Here is a 23658-nt window from a genome sequence, read left to right as displayed (position 1 = left end):
ACATGTGGCTGAACACTTCCTGTTTCCTTAAATAACGTAACTATCCGGCGAACGGTCCGGACACTTGGATGATGTCGTCCAGGATACCGAGCAGCATACATAGCACACGCCCGTTGGGCATTTTGATCACAATAGTCATATATCAACACGCTATCGACCTTTTCCACAATTGGTAAACGGTCTATTTTAACACGGGTAATGTATCACGAAACAAATACCGTCCGCACTGACGGAATGTTACGTGATACTACCTATTTATACGTCTGTGACTATTACAGCCCCATCTATCACAAAGCGAAAAAGTTGGTCCAACTAAAACATTCATATTTCTTTACGTACTACACGACTATGTAATAAAAATGGGAGTTCCTATTTTTAAAAAAAACGCAATTGATATGCGTTTGACCTATGGCAGCGCCGTCTGGCGGGCCAACCATAGCGCCATGTGGTTTCCCCCTTCAAGCTAGACAAGTTTCGTTCTTTGTAGTTTTTTCGTTTGACGCTTATTTCGTGAGATATTTGGCCCGGTCACGATCAATAGACCACCCTATATATTTATATTGAGAGGGAAATGTCAAAATGCCGACACTAGTGAACAGTTGTGGAAAAGAGTGTCGTGAACTTACATCACCTGTTGCCGGAATTGCCCGTTTCTGAGCCAAAAATATCATTTTAGAATGGGAAGAGTTACCCCGAAATATAATACCATACGACATAAGCGAATTAAAATAAGCAAAGTAGAGTATTTTTCGTGTCGAACGATCACTTACTTTTCAGACCGTTCGAGTAGTAAAAATGGCAGCATGAAGTCTTTTAACAAGATCCTGAACGTGGACTTTCCACAACAGTTTACTGTTCATCTGAACTCCTAGAAATTTGAACTGTTCAGTTTCACTAATCGTATGCCCATTCTGTGAAATTAAAACGTCGGGTTTTAGCGTTACATAATTTTCTACAAACCATGGACTTATGTCATGAACTGCACTATGTGAAACAGAGCTAGTGTTGCACACAACATCCTAGTGTCATCAGCCAACAGAAATATTTTAGAAGCGCTTGTAATACTAGAGGACATATCATTTATATACATAAGGAACAGGGGTAGTCCCAACACTGATCCCTGGGGCACTCAACATTTGACTGTACTCCACTCAGACCCCACATAACAGCCATTCTCAGCACTGTGAATAATGACCTTTCGCTGTCTGTTGTTAACGTAAGAGGTGAACCGACTGTAAGTTACTCCCTGTATTTCGTAGTGGTCCAAATTCTGGAGCAATATTTTGTGATCAACACAATCAAACGCCTTAGTTAATTCAAAAAATAAGCCTGTCGTTCGAAAAGTTTAGTTTAATCCATCCAGTACCTCACAGGAAAAGAGAATATAGCATTTTCAGTTGTTAAACAACTTCTAGAGCCGAACTGCACATTTGATAACACATTATGTGATATTAAATGATGAATTGTCCTTACATACACAGCCCTTTCAATAACTTTAGCAAACACTGATAGCGTAAAAATAGGTCTAAAATTGCCTACATTATCCCTTTCTCCGTTTTTATAAAGTGGCTTTCCTACTGGGTACTTTAATTGTTAAGGGAATTGACCATTCTTAAAGGAAAAATTGCAAATATGCCTAACTACAGGGCTAACATGTGCAGCACAGTACTTTAATATTGAGAGTCCTCAGACTTCAGTGATTGAATTATTGACTCAATCTCCCCCTTGTGAATATCACAGAGAAGCATTTCAGACGTCAGTCTCGGAAAGGTATTTTCCAAGAGAGTTATATGATTCCCTGTGGGAACTAAGTTTTTATTTAACTCACCAGTATGCTGAGAAAATTATTGTTAAATACTATAAATGAATCTGACGTATCAGTAAGAGAAATATTTTTACTACGAACTGACTTTATATCGTCGACTCGTTCTGCTGACCAGACACTTCCTTTACAACTGACCGTAAGGTTTTAATTTTATCCTGTGAATTAGCTATTCTATTTGCGTACCAAATACTCTTTGTCTTCCTAATAACATTTAAGCACCTTAAAATACTGTTTGCAGTGGTCTACTGTAGCTTGATTGTGACTACTTGTAATATTTTGATTCAATTCCCGCTTTGTTCTACATGATAGCCACTAGTCAACCACCCAGGTTACCTTTTACTGTTAGTATTCATTTAGAACGTTCCAATGGAAAGGAACTCTCAAAGAGCATGAAAAATGTGTTAAGGAAAGTATTATATGTCTATGTTATCGGCAGTATAGACATACTGCTACTCTTGTTCCTAAACGAGGTTTAAAAAATGTCTCTATCGCCAATGGATTAGCTTTCCTACATAGTTAGTAATTATTGCTTCACTGCTATAGAATTTCGTGCTCCAAATGCAAATTCTCAGAAGGGGTTTACTCAAATAAAGACCGCTGTTTGATCCTAGTAGACTTCTTCTGGCCTGGAATGCCTTCCTTTCCTGTGGCAGGGTGCTTCATCCTCCATATGTTATTTTCCTTGCAAGGTAGCAGAATTCCTTCACTTCGTCTACTTCGTTGCCCCAGTTTTGTTGTTACGTTTATCGCTGATTCCATTTCTGCTACTTCTCATTAGTGTCGTCTTTCTTCAGTTTAGTCTCAATTAGCAGCGTGTGCTCATTACACTGTTCATTCCATTCAACAGGTCTTTAATTCTTTCTCACTTCGCCGAGGATAGCACTGTCATCAGTGAATCTTATCATAGATATCCTTTGAATTTTTTTCCCACTACTGAACCTTCCTTTTATCTCCGTCATTGCTTCTTCGAACCATAAATTAAATGGTAGTGCTGAAAAACATCATCCACGTCTTACATCGCTTTTAAACAGGGTACTGCCCTCTTGGTCTTCCATTCTTGTTGTTCCCTCTAAGGTCTTCTAGAAAGTGTATCTTCCCTGTCAGTCTATACAGGTTAAATCCTATTTTGCTGAGAATTTCGTGCATTTAGCAGTGTTTTACGGTGTCGGATTATTTTTAAAAATTTACAGATTATATGAAGGTATCTGGAATTTTTTCTAGTCTTGCTTCAAGTGTAATGTCAGAACTACTTGTCCACTTTCCTACAGCCAAACAGCTTAGTTCTGCCATCTCCTACGTACTGGGGTAGATAGCTGTCCCATGCCGCTAATACGTTACAACACTCACTGATAAACAAAAAGACTAACAAATAACAACTCACAGCCAGTGGCTTTCGTGTGTTTGGCCAATCTAGCGCGTGGACTTTCCAGAAAATTCCCAGTGCACTGAGTTCCTTGCTGTCTCTGTGGACCACAAACAATAAACATTTCGCCACTAAGAAACGGCATTATGAGGGCTGCGAGTGTTGATAAAAACAAATAAAACGCTTTCTGTGTCAGTCACTTCTTTATTTTGCCACTACGCTTTTCGATGGTTCACACCATCATCTTCAGGTAGAGAACTGTTTATTTACGTAGTTGGTGTTGGTGAAGAGTATAGCAGGCCATGCCCATTTTAGGTTTTCTTGCGGTTTTGCTATTGATAAAAATTGTTTATTTAGAAAAGGAACTTTAGAGGCTAAAAACATGAATTTCTGACATTGAATTGTACTTACGGGGACGGTAGGATTGTAAAAAGTTTGCACACTGCTACCAAATGTACGTCCTCTTCACTGCACATTACATTTACACTGTCTTTTCAAAAATGTTGTACATGTTACAGGTATGTTGGATGCAGAGATAAAAAATTAAATGGTTTATATTTACCACATGTGGTCAACTAAATAACTGTGGAGGCGCCCATAACAAAGAACATGGACAAGCATAAAACATGTTCAAACAACGAGCGACAAAGCCCTCCTATTTATAAAAGGAGCAAACATGCACAACTACAATTCTGAGACCACACGTCATTCAGGGACAAGTCATGCCCAATTTACAACGGGAAGACAACCAGCACAAGGAAAACGCGACGGCGACATCACTAACCATGCCGACGTACTTACATATATGAACAGCAGCGAACTACAAAATGGTTCAAATGGCTCTGAGAACTATGCGACTTAACCTCTGAGGTCATCAGTCGCCTAGAACTTAGAACTAAGTAAACCTAACTAACCTAAGGACATCACACACATTCATGCCCGAGGCAGGATTCGGACCTGCGACCGCAGCGGTCGCTCGGTTCCAGACTGTAGCGCCTAGAACCGCACGGTCACTCCGGCCGGCTTCGAACTACAATCGGGCCAAACAAATACAGTACTGTGTCACACAGAGTTCGCACAAACATGTCCACAGGTGTTGATATACAGAAAACTAAGTGCACATCTAACGAACAGTGAACGGTGGTACCTCCAGTCAGAGTTTAGTGACTCGTATTGTGCTTAGCACACATACGAGAGAAATGCAAATTATTTCCTCGTCGGTAAACATCACTCGTATCCTCTCATTAAGATACAGAATCAACCAGACTTCAAACAGTAGCTACACGATCTTAACACAAACAAATACAACCATGACAAACATCTTATACAAATGCAAGAAAACTTCCACATCCAGAAAGCCATAGCAGAAAACAAACATGTGATAAATGAACAAACACAAATCAGCACAGGCTCCCTACTACACTTAATAAAGGAAATGATAACATGAAACAAAAAATAATAAAAAAAAAGAAAACTATTCCCCACATCATCTGGACACACACACACACACACACACACACACACACACACACACACACACACACACACAGCACAAAAAATACATATATTTCAATAGTTACACTCATAAGTTTGGCAATAACATTCGATCTTTGGCAAAAACATTTGACAGTCGGCAACAGAAACCAAAACATTGCTTTAAAACAAGCGTTCAGTGCATAGTGTTGTGGAATGGGGAAAAAACCGCAAATTGGCGTTCATAAGAAGAAGAACAACACCAAAAATGCAACAGGAGCGTAATATGTAGGAAATTGTCCACGCAACCTGTAAGTACAGTTCAAAACATTACTACTTAATAGGAAATACCAACCACCAGAACTGTTTACAACCTATAGGCACAATGACAAAAATGTAAATAAAATAGCTAACATATGTACATATTCCAGGCCACTGATGATGCCTTGCAGAAAATAAAGGAGAAACGCGTATGGCACTAAAATTGTGTTTTATTCAGTTGCTGTCAGACGGTCCATAAGTAAAAATTATTAATATACCGTAATATTACACGCAACTGAGGAAGACAGGACTATAAAAGTTGGAGATGCAAATACAACACAGCTTACAGCCAAATTGTTCGGCACTGTCTTTCATGTTGTTGAACTAGTAAATATGCATGGCACGTGTGCCTCATTACCGATCACAGGTCACAGTGGAAACATTCTCAGTGGAGCTATAACTGATTACTGAACGTGCGATCCTGACAAACAAGAACACACAACTAATGACACTACGAACCAGTTCTGACAACAGCTTGCGGGTGCGGACCACGGGAAGAATACTAACCACTGGACTACCAACGCACAACCGACACAGATGTACCTAATACTTGCTGCCACGTCACAGTGTAACCAATCCCCACGGCGCTATACTCGATTCCAGAACACACGACATAATGTAGACCAGGAACACATAAGCCTTTCACTCTTCCTTGCATGTGAACTTCCACCTACCGGCAACAACTGTAGTCTGGTGCTGATAGAAGCCACCATGGTTACACAGTACTTCCACATTTCAGAGTAAATCAACAAATAATGTGACAGCAGACAGAACAGTTCAAAATGACCTCTACTTTCAGCAGCGTACTGTACCGCCAGAGCATAACTTTCTTGGCTAAAAATACACTTAGGACAGCAGGCATAAACAGACAATAAAAGTCCAACCGAACGCTTCAAACACCAGAAGGTGAGAAGCGCGACTGGAGAACCGAACAAACAGTTATCTGACTGTGACTGGGAAGAATACTAAACAGCACACAAGTCCACTACTTTGGCCGCAACGTCGTGATGTCATTTCTGTGACATGCGTAGCTAAATACAAAACTACTGCCTCGGCGACACGACGAGGAAAATATGAGCGGAATCGCACAAGGTGGCTATGGCTACCGACTAGTCCCGTACAAAAGAAATTCCTTCTCCCAAGGCCTCTGTACGCGTGACGTCGCGAAAACAGGGGACAGGGAGCGTCAGACCGACAGGGTGGCGGGGTTTCTCAAATGTGCGCAAGTCGGGGAACTCTTATACTCTTATGACGCAATTTGGTCAATTCCACATTACACAGAGCCATCGAGATACATTTGATCAGATAGTGTGTGTGCGATTGTGTGTGTGTGTGTGTGTGTGTGTGTGTGTGTGTGACAGAGAGAGAGAGAGAGAGAGAGAGAGAGATGAGCATTTATATTCAGTAAACAACGTTACAAGTAACATCACATCTCCACTGCACTCTCTCTTAACCTCTATGCGTTAATTCCAGCTGTTGATAAGCTTTCCGTTTTGGAACAAAACGTGGGGCATCGGCCGCATCCACTATTGCACCTTCTCCATAACCTCATTCATCGTATGGCGTAAACTTGGATTGACGCAGGTGCTTCTCTATGGAACCAAAAGGGCGGAAATCACACGAAACTAGGTGACGACATTACGGTGGATGCTCCAGCAGCTTAAATCCCAGATTCTCATTTCACTGGACTGTTTTCCTTGTAGTATGATCGCAGGGATAATCCTGGATCAAAATGACACCTTTCGAAACCTCTTCTCTTCTCGTTTTTATTTTGGGTTTCATCTCTCGCATTAGCTGACAGTAGCTGTCACTATTCAGTGTATGGCTTTTAGGAGTGTAACGAGTCAGCACTGGACCTATTATATCCCAAAACCTAGTCATACTCACCTGTAAAGCTTGGTTTTTGACCTTTTCTTGCCATAGGCTAAGATAGATGTTCCCACACCATGCTCTGCCACTTACTTTGTGGTACGTAGTGGTGGAGCCACCTTCACCAGTGGCTAAGAAAGCCCTCTGCTTCCCCTTTCAAAACGGCTTATACGTGATATCGACATTTCCAAACGTCCCCGTTTATTTATTTATTTATTTATTTATTTATTGTTCCGTGAGACCAAATTAAGGAGAAGTCTCCATGGTCATGGAACGAGTCAATACATGAAATTATAACATGATATTAGAAACAGATAAAATGAAATATAAAAAAACATATTCAGGTGACAAGTCGTAAGTTTAAATGAAGAAAATCAACAATGTAACACTGGAATTTGCTTACTTTTTTAGCTCTTCCAGGAGCTCCTCGACAGAATAGAAGGAATGAGCAATGAGGAAACTCTTCAGTTTAGACTTAAAATAGTTTGGGCTACTGCTAAGATTTTTGAGTTCTTGTGGTAGCTTATTGAAAATGGATGCAGCAGAATACTGCACAAGAGTCAAGGAAGTGCAATCCACATGCAGATTTGATTTCTGCCTAGTATTAACTGAGTGAAAGCTGCTAACTCTTGGGAATAGGCTAATATTGCTAACAACAAACTACATTAAAGAAAATATATACTATGAGGGCAATGTCAGAATTCCCAGATTTTTGAATAAGGGTCGACAAGAGCTTCTCGAACTTACACCACATATAGCACGAACAGCCCGTTTTTGAGCCAAAAATACCCTTTTTGAATCAGAAGAATTACCCAAAAAAATAATACCATACTACATAAGCGTATGAAAATATGCGAAGTAGACTACTTTTCGTGTTGAAGTGTCACTTATTTCAGATACTGTTCTAATTGTAAATAAAGCAGCATTTAGCTTCTGAACAAGATCCTGGACATGGGCTTTCCACAACAGCTTACCATCTATCCGAACGCCTAGGAACTTGAACTGTTCCGTCTCGCTTATAATATGCCTATTCTGTCTGATAAAAATAACGGTTCTTGTTGAATTGTGAGTTAGAAACTGTAAAAACTGAGTCTTACTGTGATTTAGCATCAAATTATTTTGCACAAGCCACAAACTTATTTCATGAACTACATTATTTGTTACTGTTTCAATATTACACGCAAGATCCTTCACTATCAAGCTGGTGTCATCAGCAAACATAAATATTTTTGAATCACTTGTAATACTAGAAGGCATATCATTTATATAAATAACAAACAGCAGTGGCCCCAGCACCGACCCTTGGGGAACGCCCCACTTAACAGTGCCCCATTGGGACTGAACTTCACTACCACTCTCAATATTGCGGAGAATTACCCTCTGCTTTCTGTTCTTAAAGTAAGAGGCGAACCAATTGTAGGCTACTCCCATTACTCCATAATGGTCCAACGTCTGCAGTAATATTTTGTGGTCAACACAGTCAAAAGCCCTCGTTAAATCAAAGAAAACACCTAGCGTTCGCAACCTTTTCTTTAATCCGTCCAAAATCTCACAGAGAAAAGAGAATATAGCATTTTCAGTTGTTAAATCATTTCTAAAACCAAACTGAACATTTGACAGCAAATTATGTGAATTTAAATGCTCCAGTAACCTTGTATATACAACCTTCTCGATAACTTTAGCAATCACCGATGGCATAGAAATAGGTCTAAAATTGTCAACATTTTCAATGTCTCCCTTTTTATAAAGTGGCTTCACTACCGAGTACTTTAATCGGTCAGGAAACCGACCACTCCTAAGGAAAAAGTTACAGATATGGCTGAGAACTGGGCTAACATACATAGAACAATACTTCAGTATTCTGGTAGATACCCCGTCATATCCATGAGAGTTCTCGGTCTTTAGTGATTTAATTATTAACTCAATCTCCCTCATGTCAGTATCATGGAGGAGCATTTCAGGTAACAGTCTCGGAACACTTTTTTCTAAGAGCGCTATATGATTCCCTGTTGGGACTAGGTTTCTATTTAGTTCACCTGCTATATTCAGAAAGTGATTATTAAATACTGTATATATATGCGACTTATCAGTAACACGGACATTCCCGCTACGCACTGATTCTATATCCTCGACCTGTCTCTGCAGACCAGCAACTTCCTTTACGACTGACCATATGGTTTTAATTTTATCCTGAGACTTAGCTATTCTATCTGCATACCACATACTTTTTGCCTTCCTAATAATATTTTTAAGCACCTTACAATACTGTTTGTAATGATTTTGACTGTTTCTAACGTTTTGATATAAATCAGTTTAATTCCCCTCAGTTTAATTCCCCTCATTTCTCCCTTGGTCCATACCGTCAACGAAGGACTCATAGTAAAATGATCTTGTATCACTACAAACTATTCACTCAGCCAACAAAGCTAACGAGTAAGAAAAACAATGAGCTTAAAGCATGTCATTGTGTAATCAGTGTTGTCCACGTACGGACGGAAAAAGATGTGATTTTGTTTATTGACTTTTCCGAGAGTTATCACCCGTCTGCATCCAGGTACCTCTGACAGAGTGAGTTCGCGACGAATCATTGCAAGGGCAACGAGAGTAGGCAGTAAATGGTGGCCAAAATAATGATATGTTCAGAACTTTGAGTCCATTTGTGGCTATGCTACTTCGAAGAGTTGGAACTCTCGAGTCACGTGCACTATTCGTGGCATCGAACTGCATTCCTCGCAGGTCGCCGAAGCGACGAGTTGATTGCGCGGAATTCGTGTATTGGGTTACGTGACTTAGTTCAGGAGCAGTGCATTCCATCTAAAGACCTATATGACTCGGAATGCAACAAGTAACAACGGAATAAGTTAAATCGCGTGTAATATAGGAACTGTTTATTTATCAGCAGGTTGGCGGTAACAGTCGAAGACGAAAACAGCCAACCATTGGCCAACTTGGAAGCACTGTGGTTCTCAAATGGAAGAATGTCAAAGCGAGCCGAACAAATGGTGACCAAGGGACCACTACCCAGGAGCGCGGCGCAAAATGACAATGTCTATGGGTTGCTTACTTTCCAGTATGTTGTTCGGACGTTACAATGACCCCTTAAGAAAACAGTGGTTCAAATGGCTCTAAGCGCTATGGGACTTAACTTCTGAGGTCATCAGTCCCCTAGAACTGAGAACTACTTAAACCTAACTAACCTAAGGACATGACACACATCCACGCCCGAGACAGCATTCGAACCTGCGATCGTAGCAGCAACGCGGTTCTGGACTGAAGCGCCTAGAACCGATCGGCCACAGCGGCCGGCCCCTTAAGAACAATCATGGTTTTGACAGCATTAATTTTGAAAAATTGCATTGCAGTTGTATTTTCTGCATGCATTCGTCTAGTGTTACTAGGATTACAAAATGTTTTTATAACCGTTCAGAATTACATAATCACCGATAACGCGTTTTGAATCATTTTCTTTTGTTTCGATGCTAATACGTGAAAAATGGAGGCTATTCTTTGTCAGAAAGGAGTGTATAAATACACTCCTGGAAATTGAAATAAGAACACCGTCAATTCATTGTCCCAGGAAGTGGAAACTTTATTGACACATTCCTGGGGTCAGATACATCACATGATCACACTGACAGAACCACAGGCACATAGACACAGGCAACAGAGCATGCACAATGTCGGCACTAGTACAGTGTATATCCACCTTTCGCAGCAATGCAGGCTGCTATTCTCCCATGGAGACGATCGTAGAGATGCTGGATGTAGTCCTGTGGAACGGTTTGCCATGCCATTTCCACCTGGCGCCTCAGTTGGACCAGCGTTCGTGCTGGACGTGCAGACCACGTGAGACGACGCTTCATCCAGTCCCAAACATGCTCAATGGGGGACAGATCCGGAGATCTTGCTGGCCAGGGTAGTTGACGTACACCTTGTAGAGCACGTTGGGTGGCACGGGATACATGCGGACGTGCATTGTCCTGTTGGAACAGCAAGTTCCCTTGCCGGTCTAGGAATGGTAGAACGATGGGTTCGACGACGGTTTGGATGTACCGTGCACTATTCAGTGTCCCCTCGACGATCACCAGTGGTGTACGGCCAGTGTAGGAGATCGCTCCCCACACCATGATGCCGGGTGTTGGCCCTGTGTGCCTCGGTCGTATGCAGTCCTGATTGTGGCGCTCACCTGCACGGTGCCAAACACGCATACGATCATCATTGGCACCAAGGCAGAAGCGACTCTCATCGCTGAAGACGACACGTCTCCATTCGTCCCTCCATTCACGCCTGTCGCGACACCACTGGAGGCGGGCTGCACGATGTTGGGGCGTGAGCGGAAGACGGCCCAACGGTGTGCGGGACCGTAGCCCAGCTTCATGGAGACGGTTGCGAATGGTCCTCGCCGATACCCCAGGAGCAACAGTGTCCCTAATTTGCTGGGAAGTGGCGGTGCGGTCCCCTACAGCACTGCGTAGGATCCTACGGTCTTGGCGTGCATCCGTGCGTCGCTGCGGTCCGGTCCCAGTCGACGGGCACGTGCACCTTCCGCCGACCACTGGCGACAACATCGATGTACTGTGGAGACCTCACGCCCCACGTGTTGAGCAATTCGGCGGTACGTCCACCCGGCCTCCCGCATGCCCACTATACGCCCTCGCTCAAAGTCCGTCAACTGCACATACGGTTCACGTCCACGCTGTCGCGGCATGCTACCAGTGTTAAAGACTGCGATGGAACTCCGTATGCCACGGCAAACTGGCTGACACTGACGGCGGCGGTGCACAAATGCTGCGCAGCTAGCGCCATTCGACGGCCAACACCGCGGTTCCTGGTGTGTCCGCTGTGCCGTGCGTGTGATCATTGCTTGTACAGCCCTCTCGCAGTGTCCGGAGCAAGTATGGTGGGTCTGACACACCGGTGTCAATGTGTTCTTTTTTCCATTTCCAAGAGTGTATTAAATTTCTGCTATCACAACATGTGAATCTGAAGGATATGCGCTGGAATCATTATCACAGGCACTTTTTAAGTAGCAGCAAAAGAAGGCGGCACTAGCGGAAGGACAAATGTGGTTGTTAACTTCTCTGAGCTCTGATCTCAACTTACGCTTGCAAAAAAATTCATGTGCCATTTATAGCTCCCTGAAACGAACGATATGAAATATGTAGCTTTTGATTAGGACGAGCGAAATAGCCGTACTTCAGTGAGGCGTGCGAGCGGTGCATCAAGGGAAAGGGGTGCTGTTGAGAAACAAAAGAAAAGACACATCACAGTTGCAAACTTACCTTCTAATTGGTCATCGTCGAATTTCCAGTTGTTCAATAGAAATATATTTTGTTTAATTAATTAACTATAATTATATTCATAAGGAAAATATATGTTTATTGCATAGCAGTCTTAGGGTTCTTTCTTCTTTCATCTTCGGCTACCTCTTACTAATTTCGGTGTTTAAAGACAACAGGGTATACCTCATTATTTATGGCCCAATAATGGAAGGCTATAAATGACGCAGCTTTTATTATTCCAGTTCAGTTAATTAGTGCACAACGGATAACGCACCCTGACCCTCTCAACAACCAGTGCGATCAGCATAGAGGGATTTGCAATTTGCCCATTCTGTTTGCCCGTAGGTTTAGATAGTACTCTAATATGACCTTAGTTACTTTTCAATTAAATGATTTGAATGAAATAACTTCGGTTGCAAGGAATTTACCATAATAAGAAACATGGGAACTTGATTCTGTAACAAGATCAATGCTTGGGTAATTTAGTATGCATATCGTATTTATTTTCCAAAGAAAAGACTCGCAGTCTCAGTTACTCCTATGCTCAACACACAAATAGAATTCTTAGTTACTTTTCGACAAACAAACCTAGCAATTTAAAAAATGGTTCAAATGACTATGAGCATTATGGGATTTAACATGTGGGATCATCAGTCCCCTAGAACTTAGAACTACTTAAACCCAACTAATCTAAGGACATACACGCCCGGGGCAGGATTCAAACCTGCTACCATAGCGGTCACGCGGTTCCAGGCTGAAGCGCCTAGAACCGCTCGGCCACAGCGGCCTGCAGGAATTTCAGTTACTGTAATTAGTCCCAGCCGGAATTTACTTCGTCTCCTGTAACTGAATTAAGGGCGTCACGCTATTAGGTGTTGAGGGGATGTATGCAACGGAATAAATCACACCCCATACAGTGGCATGCAAAATACTCTGTATCTCTATGATAAAATAAACATCAAAACATACTGATAGGGCTTAGCAAAAGTAATGAGCAGAACACTTATTATGTGATGGAAAAATGACGTAGCTCATAATTTCAGAAAGGGCTGCACTGGCACTTGTTAGCACAAACAAGTGAAAATTTACCTAAGTTTCCGTGTTAAGTGGAACATGCAAATATGGCCTAGATATTTGACCTCTGCTTCTTAATTCTGTAAAATGTCGTTAAATTGAAATTTAGAATGAACACGAGCATTCACATTCAAAAACTTCAAAGGAACAAAAAAAAAAAAAGAAAAAGCACGGAAGTGACATAAAACTTTATCTTCGTGTTCAGTATTCAACTATGACTTGGCTTTGCAATCTGTCACTACGTTAACTCTAATCCGATTTAATCTACTGTGAACTATGACATGGTGAGCTGCTGAAGTGAACTGGTATTACTAACAGTGAAAGCTAACTCACATAGAAACCAAGTATGGACATTAGTAATTTTGTGTGTGCAATCTTATGGGACTTAACTGCTAACATCATCAGTCCCTAAGCTTTCACACTACTTAACCTAAATTATCCTAAGGACAAACACACACACCCATGCCCGAGGGAGGACTCGAACCTCCGCCGGGACCAGCCGCACATCCATGACTGCAGCGCCTTAGACCGCTAGGCATTATAATTCACCTGTTCAATGATCTAAAACTGCACCAGGTACCTCTGCGCAGTTCACACATTTACATGTCCACACGTGGCAGACCGTGCGACACTGCCGCTCATCACAATGGAACTAACAAAATTAATCATCTCTTAAGCGAAATATTACTCTCATTGGAAAGCCACCTTCGTCAGCAATGATCAAGACACTGAATGGGGCCACACAATTATAATTACTGGGGCATATGTACTGGCTACCTAGTTCTGCATGAAACACGTGACCATTAAAGCAGTACAAAGAAAAACCTCTAAAACTTGGAAAACTATACCCGGAATTTTTCTCATCTCACTGCAAATCACGAGTGGCAGTGGCAGCGGTTAATACTTTTGCACAAGTATACTGAAAACTTAGTTTTAACGGGTGTCACACACGGGGGTGCGAATTGTTAATCGTTCCATAGTCAGAAAGAAAAGTTCGCGGAAAGTTGAAGTAAAACCCACAAAACAATTCGGACTAGCCTTCTAAACGGTTTACGAATAACTGGTGACTACTAAAGGTGAGGGAAATCTTGAGATTCAACCGTTTGTGTCTCTCGATTGAGTTTTGGCGCAAAGTGTGCCCAACACGAACACATGAAGAAAACATCAGTAAAATTTTAATAAATTAGTTAATCCATACATGACAATGAAGTACTTTCCTTGCTCTGTGAAATGAAGAATATTTAGTTAACGATCGACGACCAGAAAGGACACTATGCTGATTGGCAGTACCACGTCACTAACTACGTCAATTCAGTCATCTATTGAGACGAAATTACAGCACTTACCACGTCTCTCAACGTTTCCTTGTCTATACTATAAATATGACATTTCGTCCCGGATCTATAATGATATAACACCTTTCTTTACCATATTATCTCACCACACTTTGACACCATCGTGGGCACATCTTCCCCCTGGGGCCACATTTCGTCTCGGATCTATAATGATATAACACCTTTCTTTACCATATTATCTCACCACACTTTGACACCATCGTGGGCACATCTTCCCCCTGGGGCCTCCTTCTGCACACTGCCTAAGATGACCCTCCCCGTGTCGAACGTTCCCCTGTTTGAAGAACTGCGAGAGCGAGAACCACCATTGGCTGAGCGGCTGGACGCCCTCTAAGGCTTTGGACACGATCTGGAACCTCTGATATGCTTTTTGCACAGCCTTATCCACTGCGTACTCTTTACAAAACTACCACGCCCTACTCATCCTTGGTTACTTCTACTGTTTCAACAGTTTAGAAACAATTACACTTCTATTCATCACGTGCAGGGGTAGTTAAAGATAGGACACTGGAAGTATGAATCCTGCCTCGGGCATGGATGTGTGTGTTGTCCTTAGGTTAGTTAGGTTTAATTAGTTTTAAGTAGTTCTAGGGGACTGATGACATCAGATGTTAAGTCCCATAGTGCTCAGAGCCATTTTAACCATTTTTTGGAAGTATGACTAGTAAAATAAAACAGTAAACTTTGATATCCAGATTGCCATGGCGTGATAAAATCATTGCACATAGCCGCACCTTGTGCCATTTCAACCTGCAATTATCATTATCATTTTCATTATTCTTGGTGGAATGTGCCTAAGGGCTTAAGTGGAGCGTACTGACAGTACCGCTTCACAGTAACTGGAGTGTTTTAGACAGTATGACGAAGAAATTGGGTCATAAATTACGGGTAAGAGTTTCGTCATCACTGACTGCGTTTCTAAGGTAGTGAACTTCTATCGTGCTGAACATCGGTATAGCGCAGAGGGTGCTTGGAAACACAGCGTTTGCAGAAGGTAGTAAAGACTCGCCAGTTTGTGATGAAGAGCCGAGCGTGAGCTATTTGTGGTCATCACGGCCGGCGTAATGAACGGTTGCGGCCAACCAGAAGCAATCAGACGCAATAACGCGGGCGCCTGATGGAGGACCACACAGCGGTGGCGAGGCGTCGCTCGTAGCTCAGCAGAGAGGCTCTCGCCGGTGGCGTGGGACTGGCGGCGGCCGCTGGGGCCTCACCAGGGTCTGTCTGAGGAGCGGAGCGGCTGCCCTCCGGCCGCTGGCTACTGTGCCAGGCGGGATGTTCTGCTACCACTGGCTTCCTCCTGCTGTTGTAGCCTCGTATGACGGCGATGTTCCAAACACCAGTTCTGAACTGTGCTGATCGAACGATCGATGTCAGCCTTTCACACGGAAACGGTATTTTATACACTACTGCCCATTAAAATTGCTACACCACGAAGATGACGTGCTACAGACGCGAAATTTAACCGACAGGAAGAAGATGCTGTGATATGCAAATGATTAGCTTTTCAGAGCATTCACACAAGGTTGGTGCCGGTGGCGACACCTACAACGTGCTGACACGAGGAAAGTTTCCAACCGATTTCTCATGTCTGGTGAAACGTTGTTGTGATGCCTCGAGTAAGGAGGAGAAATACGTACCATCACGTTTCCGACTTTGATAAAGGCCGGATTGTAGCCTATCGCGATTGCGGTTTATCGTATCGCGACATTGCTGCGCGCGTTGGTCGAGATCCAATGACTGTTAGCAGAATATGGAATCTGTGGGTTCATGAGGGTAATACGGAACGCCGTGGGGACGTTTGCAAGACAACAACCATCTGCACGAACAGTTAGACGACGTTTGCAGCAGCATGGACTATCAGACGACGTTTGCAGCAGCATGGACTATCAGCTCGGAGACCATGGCTGTAGTTAACCTTGACGCTGCATCACAGACAGGAGCGTCTGCGATGCTGTGCTCAATGACGAACCTGGGTGCACGAATGGCGGCCGGCCAGAGTGGCCGAGCGGTTAAAGGCGCTACAGTCTGGAACCGCACGACCGCTGCGGTCGCAGGTTCGAATCCTGCCTTGGGCATGGTTGTGTGTGATGTCCTTAGGTTAGTTAGGTTTAAGTAGTTCTAAGTTCTATGGGACTTATGACCACAGCAGTTGAGTCCCATAGTGCTCAGAGCCATTTGAACCATTTTTTTGCACGAATGGCAAAACGTCATTTTTTCGGATGAATCCGAGTTCTGTTTATAGCATCATGATGTTCGCACCGTGTTTGACGACATCGCGGTGAACGCACCTTGGAAGCGTGTATTCGTCATCGCCATACTGGCGTATCACCCGGCGTGATGGTATGGGGTGCCATTGGTTACACGTCTCGGCCACCTCTTGTTCGCATTTAAGGCACTTTGAGCAGCGGATGTTACATTTCAGATGTGTTACGACCCGTGGGTCTACCCTTCATTCGATCCCTGCGAAACGCTACATTTCAGCAGGATAATGCACGACCGCACGTTGCAAGTCCTGTACGGGCCTTTCTGGATACAGAAAATGTTCGACTGCTGCCCTGGCCAGCACATTCTCCAGACCTCTCAGCAATTGAAAACGTCTGGTCAATGGTGGCCCAGTAACTGGCTCGTCACAATACGCCAGTCACTACTCTTGATGAACTGTGGTATCGTGTTGAAGCTGCATTGGCAGCTGTACCTGAACACGCCATCCAAGCTCTGTTTGACTCAATGCCCAGACATAGCAAGGCCATTATATCGGCCAGAGGTGGTTGTTCTGGGTACTGATTTCTCAGGATCTATGCACCCAAATTGCGTGAAAATGTAATCAAATGTCAGTTCTAGTATAATATATTTGTCCAGTGAATACCCGTTTATCATCTGCATTTCTTCTTGGTGTAGCAATTTTAATGGCAAGTAGTGTATATACCAGACTTCCTAAGCCCCAAATCGTCTTTCACAGACGAGTAGTGCCCTAATTCTCGAAGCTGAAAGAAACACAGTTTCAATGTTAAAACTCCTTAAGATTCTTCCAGTCTTAAACGATATGCCCCTTGCCTAGATAATAAAGGTCAAACATCTCCGCTCCTCTTGAGGCACCTCCTGGGATGGTCCAAACTTAATAGCCCGATGAATCTGCATCTCAGAGTATCCATTTTTCTTAAAAACAGCCATCAAATGTGCAAGCTCTTGCGTGAAACCATACGTGTTGAAAATGGCATCAACGATGCATACCAGAGTCCTAAGCACACCACTGCATCAGGGTAGTGGGTCGAAACTCTTACCATGCAGATACCAGCCGGTGTGTGTGTGGCTTCAGGTGAACACTATGTGCCAGAGTACCATCTTGTGTTTTGTTAAACCTTATTTTTAAAATTGGAAGCATCATATCACTTACAACGTCCATGGTAAGTTTAATGCTGGAACGAAGACAATTGAAGTGGTCCAAAAAATACCTGTTGGTAGCATCACGTCCACGTAGGCAGACGAAAACGTTATCATCTATGTACAGCCTTAGACATAAAAACTGATCGCCGGCCAGCCGCCAGACAGTATAAGTCCGAGTCGTTCACTAAAATAAATGTCGTCTGACTAGGACCTCACGTCGGGTGCAAATCTTTCGATGTGACGCAACTTCGGCGACTTGCACTTCGATAAGGATGAAATGATTATGATTAGGACAACACAACACCCAGACCCTGAGCCGAGAAAATCTACGACTCAGCCGGGAATGGAAACCGGACCCTTAGGATTGACATTCTGTCGCGCTGACCTCTCAGCAGCCGGGAGCGGACAGTCGTTCACTTAATGTGGCCAATAAAACCGATCTCCCCTGACAACGCGAAGTCCGGCAATCTGCACAATCTGGCAACACTGTAAGATGTGGAAGTGTCAGGAGCAAATGTCATCTACTTCCGAGATGTTGTTGTGTTGTGTGAGCCCGTGGTCCAGTGCTAATCGTTGTGCATTCCAAACTTATAGCCACGTGTTCGCGTCCGACGTAATTTTTTTTCCACATGTCGGCCGTTGTCTAAAGTTATGAGTCTGATTGAACATCGAAGATAATTCGTTTCACATTCTACATACCGGTAATAACAAATAATTCCAGAGACAATTCCGCAGAACAGCTCGTTGCTGCATGGCGATCAGAACAGTCTACACTAGAGCGTGTCCTCGCGCTGCGGCGGTTACCAGCCACCACCGGCCAGACGCCACTCGCCGCCTGAAATCCGGCGCCGCCCAGGTGAACACGGCGCAACGCTGTCAGTGTATGTATCAATTGTCATTTTCGAATCTGAAGTTCTAATTATCATCTTGCCGTTTAGCATTGGATTTTGCGTACTTGAAAATCATGAATTACGGTTAAGTGTTGCGAAATTGGGTCACAGGTGGAAAAACGTGTAACACCTGCAACACAATATTTACTTTGGGTATAATAGAGGAGTGAATGCAGAGGAGACAGCCCGAAATATTTGAACTGTGTGTGGAGCGAGTGCTTTTGGAAAAAATACACCAGAAAAAGATATTCTTTCTGGCATGAATGATTTTCCGCATTAAGAAAGTCTTGACTACAGATATAAGTGACGGATTACCATTTAACCATCATGCGACATTTGCATTCAACAGGCAAGGGTCAGACGTTTGGTGTAGGAGTACTGCATGCTCTAATTCTAAACAACAAAAATCAACGGGGTGACTATTACTGCAGTTTTGCTTGAACGTGATCGGGTCGCTCATTGAGCATTCCTATGCAGTACTGTTACTGGTGACGTGTTATGATGCTTTTATCGTTAACTTCCTAAGAAATGAAAGGCTGAGCCCTACCAAAGACGTAAACTGGAGCAAAGAGTAGTGTGAACATGATATTTTGTAAACTGGAGCAAAGAGTAGTGTGAACACAATATTTTCCATATGATAGCTCTAAAAGTGTGTTTTCTCTACGAATTTTTCCTGAACGGTGTGTCCATCACAGCTGGAATTTGTTGCCATCAACTGAGACACCTTTCGGACACAGTGTATTGCGTAATTGATTGTGTGGTGTCACCGCCAGACACTACACTTGCTAGGTGGTAGCCTTTAAATCGGCCGCGGTCCGGTAGTATACATCGGACCCGCGTGTCGTCACTGTCAGTGATTGCAGACCGAGCGCCGCCACACGGCAGGTCTAGAGAGACGTCCTATCACTCGCCCCAGTTGTACAGCCGACTTTGCTAGCGTTGGTTCACTGACAAATTACGCTCTTATTTGCCGAGACGATAGTTAGCATAGCCTTCAGCTACGTCATTAGCTACGACCTAGCAAGGCGCCATTATCATTTGCTATTTATCTTGTGATGCATGTACCGTCAAGAGCTATGTTCACCACTTATGGATTAAAGTTAAGTATTCCAGCAGCTTCGTACTTTATTTGCTAGTCTCAATTACTTTACCTGTTCCAGACCTCACGCCAGCCTGCGTGAGCTTAAACGCGTGCCTTTCGGCTTCCCCTCATAGTGACTTGGCTGTCTTGCCAAGTCACAACAGATTGGCGCATGTGTTGTTCAACAGACAGGAGTCCTCACTTTCACTGTAATCAATGGCTGTGTATGTGTTTCGTGTTCTTGCACAATCTGAATCAATGAAATGGAAATGAGCGTTTGGCGTCATTGGCCGGGAGACCCCTTGCGGCGCAGGTCCGGCCGCCTTGGTGCAGGTCTTATTACATTAGTCGCTACATTGGGCGACCTGCGCGCCGGATGGGGATGAAATGATGAAGACAACACAACACCGTGTCCCTGAGCGAAGAAAATCTCCGACCCAGCCGGAAATGAACCCGGGCCCGTAGGACGGAAATCTGTCACGCTGACCACTCAGCTATCGGGGCGTACTATCTGAATCAATACTATCAACATTAGAGAGACAAGCAACAATAAATATTGCATCAAATATAACTGTGAAGTTTTTTCACGCAATTGCTAGTTACTACAAACTGAATTTTTCCCCTACTCATGTCCTACATATTACGTAAAGTAAGTAAGATGTCTTAACTCCATAATATCGCTAGCAGAGACAGTGCGCCCTTGTCGCGGCTCACGACAAGTGCAGCGATTAGCAGTGTCCAATGCTGCCGCGTTTTGCTTATGTTGGCTGAGCGTGGACACTGCAGCAGATGCTTCGCCATAAACAGAAAGAAATCACCTTGCCTCTGACTGCAGTGAACGGACATCACTGCTGGCACGTTCTTATAATAACCGACGCGAGAATCTTACTCACAGGTACCATGGAGGAATTGGAACGGGTATCATGTCATTAGTCATGAGAATATTAACCAACTCCTAGAAAATAGGAACGTTCTCACAAAGTAATGTGAGATGAGATCAAAATTTATCCAAATGGTTCAAATGGCTCTGAGCACTATGGGACTTAACAGCTGTGGTCATCAGTCCCCTAGAACTTAAAACTACTTAAACCTAACTAACCTAAGGACATCACACACATCCATGCCCGAGGCAGGATTCGAACCTGCGACCGTAGCAGTCGCTCGGTTCCGGACTGCGCGCCTAGAACCACGAGACCACCGCGGCCGGCAAAAATTTTTCCAACACAACAGAATTAACTGCAGAGCTTTTATGCTCGCTGTAATAGCACACAAGGAAATATTATGTCTTGGAAGCGTATACTTCATTTCCCCCTCTCATATCGACGCCCTTGTTTTAGTATGAAGTGAGAAAATAAACACAAAATCTAAAGTTTCTGTGAAGCATGTAAGTCATTTCCTCTTCTCATATCATAGCTTTTGTTTTAGCACGAAGTGAAAAATAAACAGTTTAGGGTTCTGAAGTACAAGACACCAGATTCTTATCGTAGGCCCTACCGTAAACGCAAAAAGCTGGGTGCTCTCCATTCCTTTGTACAACAGTCTGCTTCATTTCATGCATCACTACCGCTCGCAGAATCTTATTTAAGTACCTGCGGGTATCAAGTTCTTCAGTAGAGCGAGCCTTATGTTATTGTGCTACTTACGGTATGGAAGAAATGTAATAATGGCGTGTTCCCCTAGAGCAGTGAAGATATTTGCACGTGCCTGTATTCAGCAATGACTGCCAGCTGCCAGAAAACTTTACAGAATTCATGCGGCAGACAGCACAACTGTGAGTGCACTTCAGACCTCATTCATTAAGTCGTCAGGAGACGGTCGGAAACGTCAAATTAACCTCACTTTCAGAGTCATATTCAATCCAAGATGCCCGCATCTCGTGGTCGTGCGGTAGCGTTCTCGCTTCCCACGCCCGGGTCCCCTTATTCGATTCCCGGCGGGGTAAGGGATTTTCGCTGCCTCGTGATGACTGGGTGTTGTGTGATGTCCTTAGGTTAGTTAGGTTTAAGTAGTTCTCAGTTCTAGGGGACTGATGACCACAGATGTTAAGTCCCATAGTGCTCAGAAAAAAAAATCCAAGATAAGGTATCATTAAGATAGTTGCGTGTTCTAGCAAATACACTTTGATAATTCCCATATGAGTATTCCGATAGCCGAAACAACCCATTAGTGTGAAACCATCGGGAATTACATTAATGTCAAACTGAAAGAACTAGAGACAATACGTGGACTCTTTCCTTCTCTGGGTAACCTCTTCTGTTATTTAGGATTCTCTCCGTTCTAGGCGTAATGCAAATGGAACTTCACATTCATGAGGCGCTTTCCGCTATTCTTGACAAACATCAGCAACTTGTAATCACTGCTAGTAACAACTGTGTGATGATAATGGCACAGGTTGTCAATAGGTGTGGTGGTGTTGCGCTGTCAAACTGCTTACACTGACGTCAATGGTGACGCACATAATCTAGCGCTGACTACCTAAGTAAAGATAGTGTGGTGGCATCGTTGCGTCTCTTTATTTGGCATCAGCTTGAATAATCCGATTTAACGAACTAGTACTCCATTCACGAGCTGCTAATGATAGAGTATGCTACAGAGATCATCGTGCGGGAATTACATTAATTCTGCAGTGAATTGCTTGACAAATATTACCGTCAGCTGTTAAGTTGAAATGACTCACTACACAGGTACTCTATGTTAGTTAAGTGATGAGCTCGCAGCAATCCAGTTTCTACTGTTGTAAATACTTGTATACTGACCATTCGTTATTTGACTAAATGGAACTGCAATCTGATTTGCATTTATATGACATGTGTTAGCGCCATCACAAAGCAATGACTAATGAATGGATGCCGTTGAAGTCCCGTTACATTGATGGCAAGAGAAAAGTTCGCAAATCACTTGTATTGTCTCTAAAAACAATTGCGTCTTAAATATCGAAGGACAGATGTCCACACTGTCACAGGGCGCTGAAATACAGCAACGGCGGCAGACAAAAGTTTGTGCCCGATCGGGGTTCGAACCTAGATCTCCTGCTGACTAGGCAGACGCGTTGACCATTGCACTATCGGGACACAACGGCCAACCTCCCTGCAGGCCTATCTACACACGCTCCTCGTGAGACGCAAATTCCCATCTTTGACCCATATCACATGCGCGGTACTCTTCCCCCCCCCCCCCCCCCTCTCCATACATTAGTCCACTTGCTTGCAGCTACACTGTATTCCCGCAAGGGTTCGGACAATGACGTGAGTCTAGCACTGAAAACTTTCGTTGGCCCGTCGAGACCTCAATAATTATACAGAGTGTTTAAGGAGGAATAGCAAATATTGTAGGAGATGGTAGTATAGACAAATTGCAGAAAAATGCCATATAACATGTGTTCAATTTTTATTGATTACATACAGCTGGGTTCAACGGATTTTCATTTCGTTTGTTGGTCCTTACAGGGCACCGTTGTCTACACTTCCTTGAAAACGAGCTTCCAGCATTACTGGAAGAGGTTCATCTGACTACAAGAATGCGTATGTTCCTCCAGAATGACGGGGATCCTGCACATTCTAGTCGTCAGGTGACACATCATTCTTACCTAACATTTCCCGGAATATGGATCAGTAGATCTGGGCACTTTTGTCGGCCACCGAGGTTCCCGGAACTTATCCCTTTGGACTTTTTCCTGTGGGGATGCTTGAAAGGCGAAGTCTACAAAGAAAAAGTAAACCCACGAGCCGATTTGATCGT

Source organism: Schistocerca americana, chromosome 6 (assembly GCF_021461395.2).
Source record: "Schistocerca americana isolate TAMUIC-IGC-003095 chromosome 6, iqSchAmer2.1, whole genome shotgun sequence".
Taxonomy (NCBI): domain Eukaryota; kingdom Metazoa; phylum Arthropoda; class Insecta; order Orthoptera; family Acrididae; genus Schistocerca; species Schistocerca americana.
The sequence above is the reverse complement of the archived record's forward strand: the minus strand, read 5'-3'. Positions refer to the sequence as shown.